We start from the raw sequence: 13634 nt of genomic DNA on the forward strand, positions 1-13634 counted from the left end.
ACATAAGAAATTTAAGAACTTACTCTGAATAAAGTGAATAATCATTCATAAAGATAATTCATATCTTCAATCCATTGTACACTCACTCAAAGGTTGTTTTGCCGATTTTGACACTATTGTTCTGGTAACAAAAGCAGACTTAAAACCTAAGTCTTAATGACTTCTGATCTATGCTTATATACCTCATATAAACAATTCGACTAGAGTTATTTGCTGCAATAAATTAGCCACGAAGCATAAATGTGTGGATCCATGTAACCACGAGACCCGGCAAAAGTTCGTCATGGCTCACGGTTATTCCTTTCAAGAGCTAGCTAAAAAAGACGCGATATACATTGATAAAGTAAAGAAAGCCTTGGATAAAAATTCAACCTATGATATTGAACTAAAGAAATCGTTGTCGTGTCTACAGAAAGAGCGAAGGAGTTTTATTAATACCTTGAGCAAGGAGAAGCTCGATTTCGTAAAAAGGAAATGCAAACTGCCATCTATCCGCCTTGCTCAATCTGGTCGTGAAAGAGAAAATGCGCAGACAAAAATTGCCGAGTTTTGTTGTGATGTGTGGTCAAAGGACGCTTTAAAACGGCGTGCCGACTCCCCAGTATCGGAATTAAGATGCAGCAGCTCGGCCTCCAGCAAAGATATGAACTCATTTCTTCGTGAAAAGAGCGTTCTTTCCGAAAGTGGTTCTACAATAAAAAGGAATGGTTCCTTAGACCAACCACGGATTGCCTGGCTCTCAAAAGACGCGGAAAACAAAGGCTCTGCCACCGATCGAACTAACTCGCCGTCTTTAGATTATCCGCCTCAACGTTCATCACCCTCACCTCATTCACTATATTTTCGTTCGCTTGAACAAACAGATCTAGAACGGTGTCGTTCGCTTCCCGGCTCACCTTGTGGCAGGCGACGGGCTAACACGTTGGACACTCCAAGAAACTTGTTTCATGCTAAGAGTTTTGATAACCTGAAGAAGCCTGTAGAGCGCTCACAGTCTACACCGTTACGAGATCCAAGGCCTCGCGCCGAATCGACACCTCCCGATTTTGAGGTAAGTCTTTTTTGTGAGAAAGCTCTGACTCTTACCAGAGAACAAACAGAAGGACAGGACTGAAGTTTATGCATCAACTGGAAGGCTAAAGGCAACATGATTAGATCATGACGGGTTAAAATTGTCTGATCTTAGCAGACATTCGTCACTGAGCGAAAACGCTGGTGTTATCTTCTTGTCGTACAATTCAGCGAGTAATCAGGCGAGTATAATGCGTTTAAATGTCAATTTACGTGCCCTGTTTAAAACCTTTGCCTGGAATTGTGCGATACGAATTCCTATCACCAATCAATTGTGTCAGTAAAAGAATGAGGAGGGTGTGAATGGAGTTTAGTGTTTAGTGTTATTTGCCCCAAAGTTTTAGTGTTTGCTGTTAAATTGGCCAATTTTTTTAATGTTTACTGTTTCTGAAGAAAATACTGGTAAGTGTTTGGAGGGTTCTTCGGACATCTTCGGCAGTGGTCGGACCTCTTCGTTAGTCTTCGGAAATCTTCGACAATCTTCGGTAGCCTTTGGAAATCAGAAATAAATTGTTGTCAAATGGCCGAAAACTCTTGATATACTAAACAAGATAATATTGGTCTTTTTGGAGCCGTTTTTGCTTTTTTCTGGAACAAATTAACATTTTCGAACAATTTTTTACTGTTGGTTAAAATGCCTAAAATTTAACTGTTTCATGTTATAAAGCCAAAAAATGAGGGCATCTCAGTTTTGGAATATTTATTAGAGTATTGTACAAAACGATTGTTATTACATCAGCTTACAGCTTCCTTAATTCGTTTAGTAAGATGTTTCCTTTAATTCAGTGCTATCCATCAGAAGAGCATGTTTTTTAAAACTTGAATTGAGGTTCAGTTAATTTTCCACCTACCTCTCGATTACCTCGCTCGGGGCATTGCCCGTAATACAAATAAAAACAGCTAGTAAACCATCAAAAGGGCTGTTATTTAGCTTCAATGGTGTCAAACCCGTAAGAAAACATTTCTACATAGTCTTCCACCCCCTTACAGTGTGGGGAAGGCTGGCATTTCAGACTATTTTCACGGATAAAAAGTTGCCCATTTGTTTGGTTACTGGCCGATGTTTGAACTTTCTAAAAAAAAATCAGATCCTACCAAAGTTCTCCTTTAAAGATTTTTATAGCCAGCATCATGAGCTTTCTGGGTAGTCTCTTAACATGACGTCATTCGGTCTAACGTGAAATTTGCGGAAGATGCACTTGCTGAGTAAACGAAAGTTCCTTTGGCCTCATTAATTATTTCGCGTGGCCTTTGCCGGCGTTTCGTCACCGAAATTTATCGACAGTGAAGGCCTGGAAAAGCGTTGTATAGGGAAAGAGCATTCAGCGAAACAGTGGCTTAACCATCTTTGATTTTCTCTATGGCCTAAGCTGTTCTAGTGTGGCGCGCGCCTAGAGCAGGGGGTATGGAGACTAGGCCTGGCTGTCTTCTGATGGTGGCTCTGCGTTAAACCTTTAAGTTGCCACAAAAAATCAAAAACAACATTTCCGCTACGAAGCCCCCGGATTTATATGAGGAGCAAAGCAATTATGATGACTAAATGTTTGATAAATACTGAATTATTTCTTAACTTGGCCACTTATTAATTATTATTTTTTGCATTAAAGGAGGCAAACAATTCGTTGATGTCACCGCGAGCCCCTCTGTCACCTCGGATAAGACAGTTGCGGCTGGCATCTTTTCATGGTACAGGAGCTGGCCAGTCAGAAGGTTCTCAAGATGTTTCACTCGAGCCCCGCTTACCAAGGCTTCAAGACTCACGGGGATCTCTACCGGGATCATCGAGAGAAGGACAAGAAAGGCAGAAACGTCGAATTTACGGCATGGCCCCAGAAAAATTTGCGATCGAGTTATCTCCTCGGAAGGAAGCACTAAGCCATCCAAATATTTCACCCAAACTTGTGGAAAGGCAGCATCATCCTGCCGGTGTCGTGGGAAAGGAGTATTTCGACGGACGATCTACAAAAACTGATTTTGCTAAAGAAGAAGCAGAATTTGTTGAAACGTCAGTAGTACAAGGTGATGGTCAATTTGGGTGGTATACCAATGATGATGATCAGGAGGCGAGTGGCAGTGACGAAGGCGAAAACGAAGAAAACCCGTTCACTTTTCAATTTAATGAAAAGAAGATTCACTCCATGGAAGAGATTCAATACACCCGTTACCTGCGTATGAAATCTCCGAATCACTGGCTGCCAAAGATGGGAAAGGTTCCGCTAAATTTGCTTTCGTCATCCATCATTGTCGGGCACACAAGGTTACCTTACGAAACTGTGTCTTCTAACCAAGACGAAGAAGAAGATGAAGGTGAAGATGAACAGAATAACGTTGAAGAGAAAGACAGTTCCAAGACTGGAGATGATGTTAAGGAGTCACAGAAAGTGAAAACAGAAAACGGGGACTTTGAAGACAAAGAAATTGACCTTGATTACTCAAAAAATTAGTAGAAGCAAGTAGAATGGGCCCTTTGTACAGAAACGGTGACATGGGACAAAAACATGCCCCTTGCTGGATGACAAACGACACAATGAGTCAAGAAAAACAAAAAGATCACATCATTCAAAAAGCTCATAATCTCTTTTCAAGATCCCTCTGCGTTGTTTGCCCTCCAGCAAACCTTTTTTCTGGATCCGCCACTGCGACATGTCCCATTTTTTAAGCCCATGAGCAACTGATAAAATAAGCCCTTATGCATGGTAGCTAAAAATAAACTGGTCAGGAATGGGCAATTCAAGAATTTTCATTTATTTATTCGCGTTTCCGGAAGCATAATTCAAAGACACAATGAACTAAGTGATTACTGTATAAGCATTTGAAAACTGCAGGTGTAAATAAAGGTAAACAGAAGTTACCTGATTTCAAACCATGATGTATTTTATTTAGTTTGCTCGAGCCCCCAAATATTCATTCCGTTTGATATAAGCACGAAGACTGTACTCTCTTTTTGAAACAACTTTTAAGGGTCGGTTATTTCAACGAAATCTAACTTAGCGCGCTTTTCATTTGTCAGACTGATCCGGCGGCCAGATCCTTCCCGTCGTAATGAGAATTTCACTTTTCCTATTAATCAAAACTATCCAGCCAGATCAGTCAAATCCTAAATCCTAATTTCATTGTCAAAATGATTGGTCCGGCAATAGTCCGACCGGCCAGTTCTGACAAATGGAAAGCGCCCTTATACTCTAGGCTGCAGGTTAAGAAATCTTTGACCCCTTTCTTCAGCAATGGCGGATCCAGCGGAGGGCCCGGGGGGCCCGGTCCCCTCCTTACGTTTAGACGAAAATGAGGCCCGAAGGGACGAAACAACTTTTTTTAGAGGCCGGTCCCCCCCTTATCTGAAGGTCTGGATCCGCCACTGTTCAGTGGTTTATTTTAAGAATACAAAATATTGTGCTTTTCTCGTCTACTCTATATGAAACTGGATTCTCACAGTGATTTATTGGTGTTTAGATAAAAGCGTTGGGGAAACTGAAAATGGCTTAGATTTCGGTTTTGTTAAACACCGTTTGAACTCTGTTTAGATAACAAGCCCTAAAGCGTAGAAAACCATGAAACGTAGTTCAATTTCTTTTTTACCCTGGATGAGACTTGAAAAAATAGGTTGATGAAACTGATTAGAAGTTTGAATGAAACCGTAAAACATTCCAGTCTCTAGTTTCAGCTTCGCCGGCTAACTGGCTGGCTACGTATATCTGCTTCGAGATCTCAATTGTTCAATGCTTTTAGGATTGCTGGGGTTGACCAACGGAATTATTGTTGATTTACGAGACTCAATATTAAAATATAGCTCGTCTGAGCGTGCTACAGTTTCCGCTTTGTTCAGTAACCTCTTCAATAACTAACTGTGGTAAATATAAGGACGAAAATGAAAAGACGAGCGGATGAATGGGTTTATGAGTGAATAAATAAAAATTTATGAAATGGATGAATGAACGATCGAATCCACCAAGGGTACACTCTCATCAGGATAGGTGTGTGCCGCTGAGGGTCTCATACCTTGACCCTATTTAAGGTAGAGACAAACGAATATTGATAAACTATCTTTGGCCCTACCCGAAAAATGACACCCTCTTTAAGGTAAAAACAAAAACTAAGGCCCGGTTCAGACGCCGAACTTTTCATGAGCCGAACTTCATACATTGAATTACGTACACAAAACGTTCGGAGTCTTAATCAATTAGGAACGCCTATTTCAATTTGGAACAGCTCAGCTGTTCCTTTGGCCTAGTACGGGCGGGAATTTCGATCGACTGTGGAACGACATTGGAACGGTTGTGATTCAGTCGCCGAACTTTTCATGTGCCCAACCCAACGCATAAATCAACGTATTTTGCAAGCAAGCAGTTTGACCGAAATGAGCATTTTTCTCCTTTTGAATTTAGTCCGGCTGGAATTAAGATCCGAGCGTCTGAATCAATTCGGCCGGTCTAAATAATTTGGGTCGGCTTTAATTGGAATTAGGTTTAGCTCAGGTGGCCACACCTAAACCTTTATTAAATCGTTTTTCTAATAATCTACGGGATAGTTTAGTTCAGGAGCCTCTAACTATGGGCTCCTGTTAAGTATTAACAGATGATTTGTTTTCCATTTACGCTCTTGAATTTTAGCTGATATAATAACGGTAGCCTGATATAAAGATCATACCGGGAATACAGTGCCGGCTATACTCTATCGGAAGGTACATATCTATATATGGGAGTATCCCCCCGGCTCTGCCCATCCAGGGAACGAGACAGGCGGGCAGATGGACAGACGGAAAGTGACGGAGATCGGAATCTTCTCGATCGAAAATTTAAAATTTTATACCACACCCAAATCTATATCAGTTCGGAAAGAACAGATTTTTTACTGATATTTTTCTCGACTTGAGAGCACCCGCCGAATCATGCATTCCTGCCGTCCGTGAGGAGGTCGTTAATCCTTGAATAGCAACATCATTTTTTTCCTCGAGGTCCTAAAAAGGAACAAAAATTACGAGGAAAAGAAGACGTTAAACTCACATTCCATTGTCCTACTTATGTCTTAAATTTCGAAAAAAAAAACCTCCAACGAAATTTCGACCTGTTTCCAGGATTTTCTCAGCATCAATGCGGTGTAAAAGACAAATTAGCTGTGTACATTTCTGTATTGTTTTGACTAGCCTGCAAGCTAGCACTGAGTCTGTGGGGGTCCTATCGGCCATGTAGCAGAACGGTTTGAGGTCCTTTTAAGTCCCAAGGACGTTGTTTTACAATTGCCGCAACTGAAACAACAATTTCCTTTCAAGCTGGACTCAGTGTTACGGCGGCCTGGCTGAACTCATCGTTTTAGATCTAGAGTTTGTGTTAATAGTTTCACCTTTCGTCGTAGCCTTTAACTTGTGCTTATTCATCGACACAAGCCGTGTCCGTCTGAATTTGTTAAAATGCACAAGAACTTAATATGCGTTTACACGAAAATGACATTCTTCTGTTTAACAATACTAGTTGTAGAGACTGGTATGTTTACATCATTAACGTGTGGACAGAATCCGTTTATGGACGTATGTTTCTATGCGTTCACAATTCTTAAACGGACCCGTGTGGACACAACAGTCTTAAGGTTTCACTTACCCATTTCGATTTCTCAGACGCGCTATCGCCTTGTGGAATTCCTAGGACTGTAGAGGGTTTATTTTGCTTCCCTTTCCAGGTAGATGCCCGTTTACGTTGTGTAACATCATGAGGAGAGGAGGAAATGACTTTGTTCAGTTCTTTGGGATCCAAAGAGCGAGCGCGTTGTGGTCTTTTCTGTAAATACTGTATTGGGGGTCTCGGAGGACACGGACTCAAAGAGCTGGGATTTCTCGTTGCGATGGTTCTTTCTGGACTTATATGCAAGTTGTTCAATTGGTAACTAAATCTCGAAATACTCGGGGAAGGGCATTGAACGTCAGGGGTGTTAAATGACAAGCTGTTATTATCAGAAGACATTTTTGAATGAATATCCTTGACTGTTAGAGCCGTGCTAGCTGGGTGTGTATCGTTACTTTTGAGCCTGTGGAAGACCACTTTGTCAACAAAACTCTGCCGAGATACCAACTCATTTCTTCCGAGGACATCCCTATCGGTTTTTATGTGAATAGCACTACTTTCTTTACCCCCAAGCCTATCAGAAAGTTGTTCTGTTGAATCCTTTTTCTCCTTGTCATCTTGGCTGTGCCACGTTGAGGGCAGCTTAGTGCATTTGGCACGCTGCGCAAACGTCTGTTTTTTCATTTCCCACGAGTGCACCAGTTGATTTCGTTGTCTTTGTATGTGCTTTAGATCTTTTTGCAGGCTTCCACCGTGGTACGAGTTTCTCACCATGGCCTTCTTTAAGTTGCGACTGTAGTGGCATATCATATCTTTTTCTAATAGTTCTTCCATCGCCCTTTATTCTTTCAAAACCCTTTACGAACACTGAGAGTTCAACTGAAAATAGCTAATTACATTTTAGGAGGGTTCACTTCGCCTCCTTGACTACAGTTCTTGCAGATACCATCAGTTGTACCATACGCCCCGTAGGCTCTTACGTAATCCATCGTGAGAATGCATCTCAAATTTAAAATCACAAAGCCGGTATTTCTGACAACATCTTAATAGACAGGACAAACGTTTGCTCAATGAAGCTAAAACTTTAGCACTTGATAGACTTGTGTCACTAATTAATTTCTCGGCATGTAAATTTTCTTTCAATACATTTTGTTTTGACTACTGAGTCTTTCGGGGGTCTTTTGTTTACCTACTTGATTGCCGTTTGCTTTCATTTTATTGATCAATCAAGCGGATTAAGCTATCTGGTAATGAATTTTTGAATTCAACAAAATACATTGTTTTATAATGTCATCATTGTTCAGCTCAACACTGTAAGACATCGTACTAGTAGGACACATTCTAGCGCCTTAGAAAAACTTACAAGATGGGTGTTCCGTTGAGAAGAATAAAAAACCAGTCTGTGTTCGAACCTTGCTAGAGATGAAGTCGATAATGTTTTAACCAAACGCCAGGTAAATGCATTGTTTACAGTTTTGATTGGCTTACTTAATTGTTTAACAATCTGAGGTTGGCCTGGGTCGGTTTAAGTCAAGTTATCAAGTTTGGGTATAACATTTTTCGTGTAACAACCGTTTTTGTCAATTAACTGACTGAATTACACTGTATGTGCCGTCCTTTTAAAGCATAGTGATTCAAAGGAAATGGCTTCATCCCTTTTTGCAGGTAGATTGATGCTATTGTCAGTTCTGATTGCTCATTTAAGTAGCATTAGGTCATTCTTCCAGAGCCCCTCAGCAACCAAACGATGACAACACAAACATAACGACGGCCAGTCAAGCAACAAACATGACCATGCAAGGGTCTCACTAAATCCCTCAAGACGCGTGACCCTACAGTTTCCTTAAGAGACAGAAGTGTTAATACAAAGGTCACAAGAAAACACCCACAAGGCGTTGCTGAAAAAAGTTTCTGAAAATTCCCTAGAACATCGGCAAGCATGTGCTTAGAAATTCTTCATTCTCTAGTGGCCCGGAAAATTCAGAGGCAGGAAATTCGAACGCTTCTGCTTCCATCCTAATGCGTTTCCGATTATAGTAATTGTAATTTGTTACCCACGGAGCACTTAGGAGTTCATGAGAACTCGTTGAAACGTGTCCGTGCGTTCCAGATCGAATCAGAATAAGAAGAGTAGGTTTTTAAGGAGAGGGGAAAACCGGAGTATCCGGTGAAAAACCTCTCAGAGCAAGGGAGAGAACCAATAACAATTTCAGCCCACACATGACGTCGGCGCCAGGATTTGAACCCAGGCCACAGTGGTGGGAGCGAGTGCTCTCACCACTGCGCCACCCTTGTTCCCCCAAAACGCATACATTTCGATGCCGGTTAAGGCCTTCCGTCCACGTCAATACACTGAGCGTTTTCAGCGAAAACGAATCGATTTGAAAACGCTCTTGTAAGTGGATCAAAACGAAAACGCATACATATCATGTATAAGTGTGGACGGTCGACAAAAAAAAAAGGGATGACTGAAAGTATCGCAGGCGGATGTGTTCGTAGCATGCACGAAGAGTTCAACTTACGCCACAACGTACAATTCTATCCCTTTCGAAAGTTTTAGTGTAGACAGTCGAGAACGCATCAAAACAGTAGTGTGGACACGAATCGATCTGGTGCGCTTTCGATGACAACGAAAACGCACTCGTGTGGACAAGGCCTCAGACTAGTTAGATAAAGCTAAGTTTCTAGAATCTGTTCCTATCCTCTCCTGAACTCAGACTTATTGAGGATGGTTTCTTTTCTTTTTAAACGCCAAGCAGTTCTTCTGAACTTTGTTGGACGCTTCCTTCGCTCAATCCCGAAACTTGAAAAATAGTCTTGCCCTCATTTTCAAAATTGTGTATTTTGCCTCTATTTATTATAATTTATGCTTGGATAGCCATTATGGAATACATGAACTTGGCACAATAAACATGTTTTACTCCCCTAAAAACCTTTGTCATATTACCACCCTACCCCCCCATAATGGCCACTTTCTTCTGTCCCCAAGGTGGCCGTTGTGGAGAGGTTCGACTTTACACGCTACAACAGACAATACCATTAAAAAAAAACATCGCTCCCTCGACGTTAGTTGTATTTTGTAATCGAAGTCCTTAAACGATAAAAAAAATCGACTGAGTAAGTGTGTCATATCATCCTGGTTTCGTTGCGAGGCGGACGGACATGTCGTGAGGTCATGTGACTGACTAGGTTGATGGTAAGGGCTTTTGATAGTTGAATGATGGCAGCCTGTGTCGCAGACCTAATTTAACTTCCGTTATCCTTGCTCTGGGCCCCTAACGGACTCAACGGAAGTGCGTTTCGAATTTCCTTTCGTTTTGATTAGCAAATCGACAATGGCATTGTTAACAGGCCAATCATGGCGTGTACTCAAGTCCTGGTACACAGTCAGGTGGGGGCCAAGAACAAGGATTTCGGCGCTGTTTCGCAGACGGACTTAAACAGAGTTTAGTTTAGTCAAGAGCCGTTCTGGGTTTTGTCTGCCGCGTAGGCTAGGTTGAGGGTTATCAGAAGGAGATTTCTTCGAAGAAATTAAAGTAGATATTAACTTTTGTAAAAAAAGGCCTGTATTTTTTTAATATCAAAGTACATATTTTTTTCAACAGGCCCCGAGAAAAAAAGAAATGGAGAAATTTAGGCTGGAGAGCCTGGAAATAATAAAAAAAAGATATAGCTGTTGTAGTTCAGTAATCCTTGGTTTAAGTTTTATTTTCCTTTGTTTTTGGGAATGGTAATATATGATAATGAGTTTGAAACAATGGGAAACAGGAATTAAATTCAACCAAGGATAACATTGAAGCACAAATTAGCCACCACTAGATATTTCGGCTCACGCACCACATGGAAAAACGTTCCGTCATCACGTGTCTTCGATCCAGAGTTGCGGGAGTCTGCAGGGGGGAGGGGCAAGGGGCGGAGATTCACCTCAGCTTATGCCAATTGAAATAACAATGCCAAATAATGAAAAGTACTGTAATTAAATATCGAGAGTCGACTAATAAAAAAACCGTCATTCAGGCGGATCCAGGAAGAAAACGTGACCCACTTCATAACTTGACTTTCGCAAGAGCTCACAGAACCAAGCAGAACGTACCGGTCTCGGTGCATTTCAAGATTTGGAAGATTTTAACTTCAGGATCTGAAAGTACAATTTCATTATTTATCGTGAAAATTGGTCTTTTTTCCCCACCTGAGCTAAATTAGTATCCCACTTATAACTTGACGAGCGAAAAAAACTGATAAAGGATAAAGGTTAAAGTTTAATTGGGGAGCTTTAGAAACGTGCCTCCCAAAGTCGTTTTTTGATCAATTTTATTTTTATTCAGGTTTAAAGACATTTAATGTTTTAAGGGCCATATCTGTGCGCTAACGTTGAAGAAAAATCATTTCAATGAAGCTTGAACTAAACGTACTGAAGAGGGACCTTTTTCTCATATTTTCAGCTGCAAAAGGAACCCGGCGTTAACTACGCGGACAACTCTATTTGGGGACACGCATTTAACATACTAGTTTAAAGAATTACAGTCACATCTAAAGACTCTATTGTACTCTCCTTAAATGTCCGTTTCTGAGGTATCCGGCTCACAGGGTGTCAAAGAGAATGGGGACCAACTCCGCTAGGTGCCGGTTTCAGCTCGCACTATATTTGCCTTAACTCAAATACAGTCTCCGATCCTTCCAAAACCATCCTCTTCTGAACAATTAAAATATTGTGCAACCTACTTTTTGAGATGGTTTGTTTGTTTCTTTTGTAAAAAATAATTATAATGAATAAATAAACTACCTATCTATGAACATATTTAACTTTTTTTATTAGACTGACGAGGAGGAATCTTGAAATGAAACTCGTCAACGGTCTTGGTTTTTCGGACAATGAAAGTGACAGTCTTGAAAGCTGTCCACGTTACCTTCAGGTAATCCACCGTTCAGCGAAAAGCTTGATCGGTTAAAGACTGGAGCTTGCAAAGATCTCCTTCTGTTCAACACCTTTCTGTATCGTGATGATGTGGAATCCTCTAGAAAAAACTCTGCATTCGATTGAAGGAGCGAAGGATCAGAAATGCTGCTAGTAGTTTGGGGCGTGGTTTGGCTGCTGAAACTTACTTGATGCAGCGACTGGCGTCGCAGCCACGCTGGTCTTGTTATGGACTCGCTGCAGCCTGCTCTGTTGTTACTGTGCACAATGTCCGCCACCGAATTTCTTCTCTTTAGAATGGACTTTTGTTCAAGGTGAACATGAGGGCTTGGTGGCCATGAATGCGCTCCTAAAACAGACTCAACACCGCTGCTTTCTTTTAACATCGCATTTCTCTCACTCGCTGCGTTTCTTTCATTTACAGATTGCATTGATGATACTTCTTGTAAATGGTTCACTGTGTTGCCTGTCTTTCCATTACTATCCTGACCCTCTGAAAGTTCGCAAATCTCTTCTTCATTTCCTGATTCAATTTGTGTTGTGTTACGAACAGTCGAAGTTGCCAAGCTTGGTAATTTAAAAGTAGAGCGACACAACAAAGCGGCTGTACCACGAGCTGTGAATGAATGTGTCCCGGACGAAAACTTTAAATCATCGCTCACTTTCTTTCTGTTCAGTATCAAACGATTGTTCTCACCATTTCGTCCCAACACGTCCGGTAAACTTTCCCGCCTTCTTCTCTGCTGTCTCAAGAAGGCACTCTTCTTCAAGAGAATTTCGTTAAGAGCAGCCCGTTTCTTGATTTCGACATCTTGCAGTGTTTTGATGAGGTCTTCTTCACAGCCAACATTTTTCTCAATGGCCTTCCTAATATTCTGACTAAGTTTGATGCTGGGAAGCTGACTCCTCTTTTCTTGCGCTGGCATACTTCTGCGCGCTAAAAGTTTCAAGTGGAAATGGTTATCTTGATGTTGGCCTTGTCCTTAAATTGCATCACGAACACAAGATTACCACACACACCCTTCAAAGAGGCTAATTTTGGCTGTCTTTTGAAAGCGGCAAACTCAAACACCGTCTGCTTAAAAAGCCCTCGCGTTTAATACTAAAATTAGAAAATAACCACCTTGAGTTGATCCGATATCTGATAAACTTTGAGAAAGTATTCCAGCTTTTGAATCAGACTTTCTCCCGCGCGAGTCTGTCAATATGCCGCACTTCTCAGCTCTTCGTAACAGCGCTAGGTTGGATCGTCTTTCAGACTCTAATCAATACTATCGCAAGAAGAATGTCCATTGTAGGTGAAATAAAGATAGTAATTAATTCGTTAAAGTAAAGCTCCAACTGACAACAATCCTTTGTTTCCATTGTGAATGTGGGAAGTTAGTATTTCATTTATGGAGATTTTAACGTTGATTGAACTTAAAATATTCGGGCTTACCTAATAACTAAGTTTTCAAGTAAATACAACTGAGAGACAAGGACTCCCAATCAAATAAAAATGGACTGAATGAAGGAGCTGCTTGTCGGGCGCCTTTGTCGTCATTTCAAAGGTCGTACCTTGCATCGGCATTGACTTTGAACGACATTTCCCTTCACGTAGTTAACAATTTTACTGTGCATAAAATGTCTTTTACAGCGAGAGGTGCGGTGTGTAAAAGTGATTGAGCAAAAAAGTGTATTCTAGAAAATAATTCCTCTCGCATTTACTTCCAAGTACTTTTTCGCAGCACTTACGCAATAACATAAGACTAAAATCCCTTTATTCGTGTTTTATATGTAGAAAGTGCGAATAGTTTCCACGTAACTTCGTTTATCAGTTTTAACATCACCAGAAAAGGGCAAGTGAACTCCAACCATCTTAGGCCAACTTTCACAGTTGTGGAAAAAAAATCTGCTCTGGTACAGTTTCGCAAATTAGTCCAAATGACCTTAACTAGGTCTAAGTACCGTATTTAGTGGAAAGAGCACCGCCCTCGAATAGAAGGTTTCCCCGATAAGCCCCGCACTTAACTGACTTAACTGAATAATAATCAGGCGCTTATTGATCTTTGACATGGATAACTTAACTTAGCCGTATAAAAGTGTCAGCATGATGC

Source organism: Porites lutea, chromosome 4, assembly GCF_958299795.1.
Source record: "Porites lutea chromosome 4, jaPorLute2.1, whole genome shotgun sequence".
In the NCBI taxonomy this organism is placed as follows: Eukaryota; Metazoa; Cnidaria; class Anthozoa; order Scleractinia; family Poritidae; genus Porites; species Porites lutea.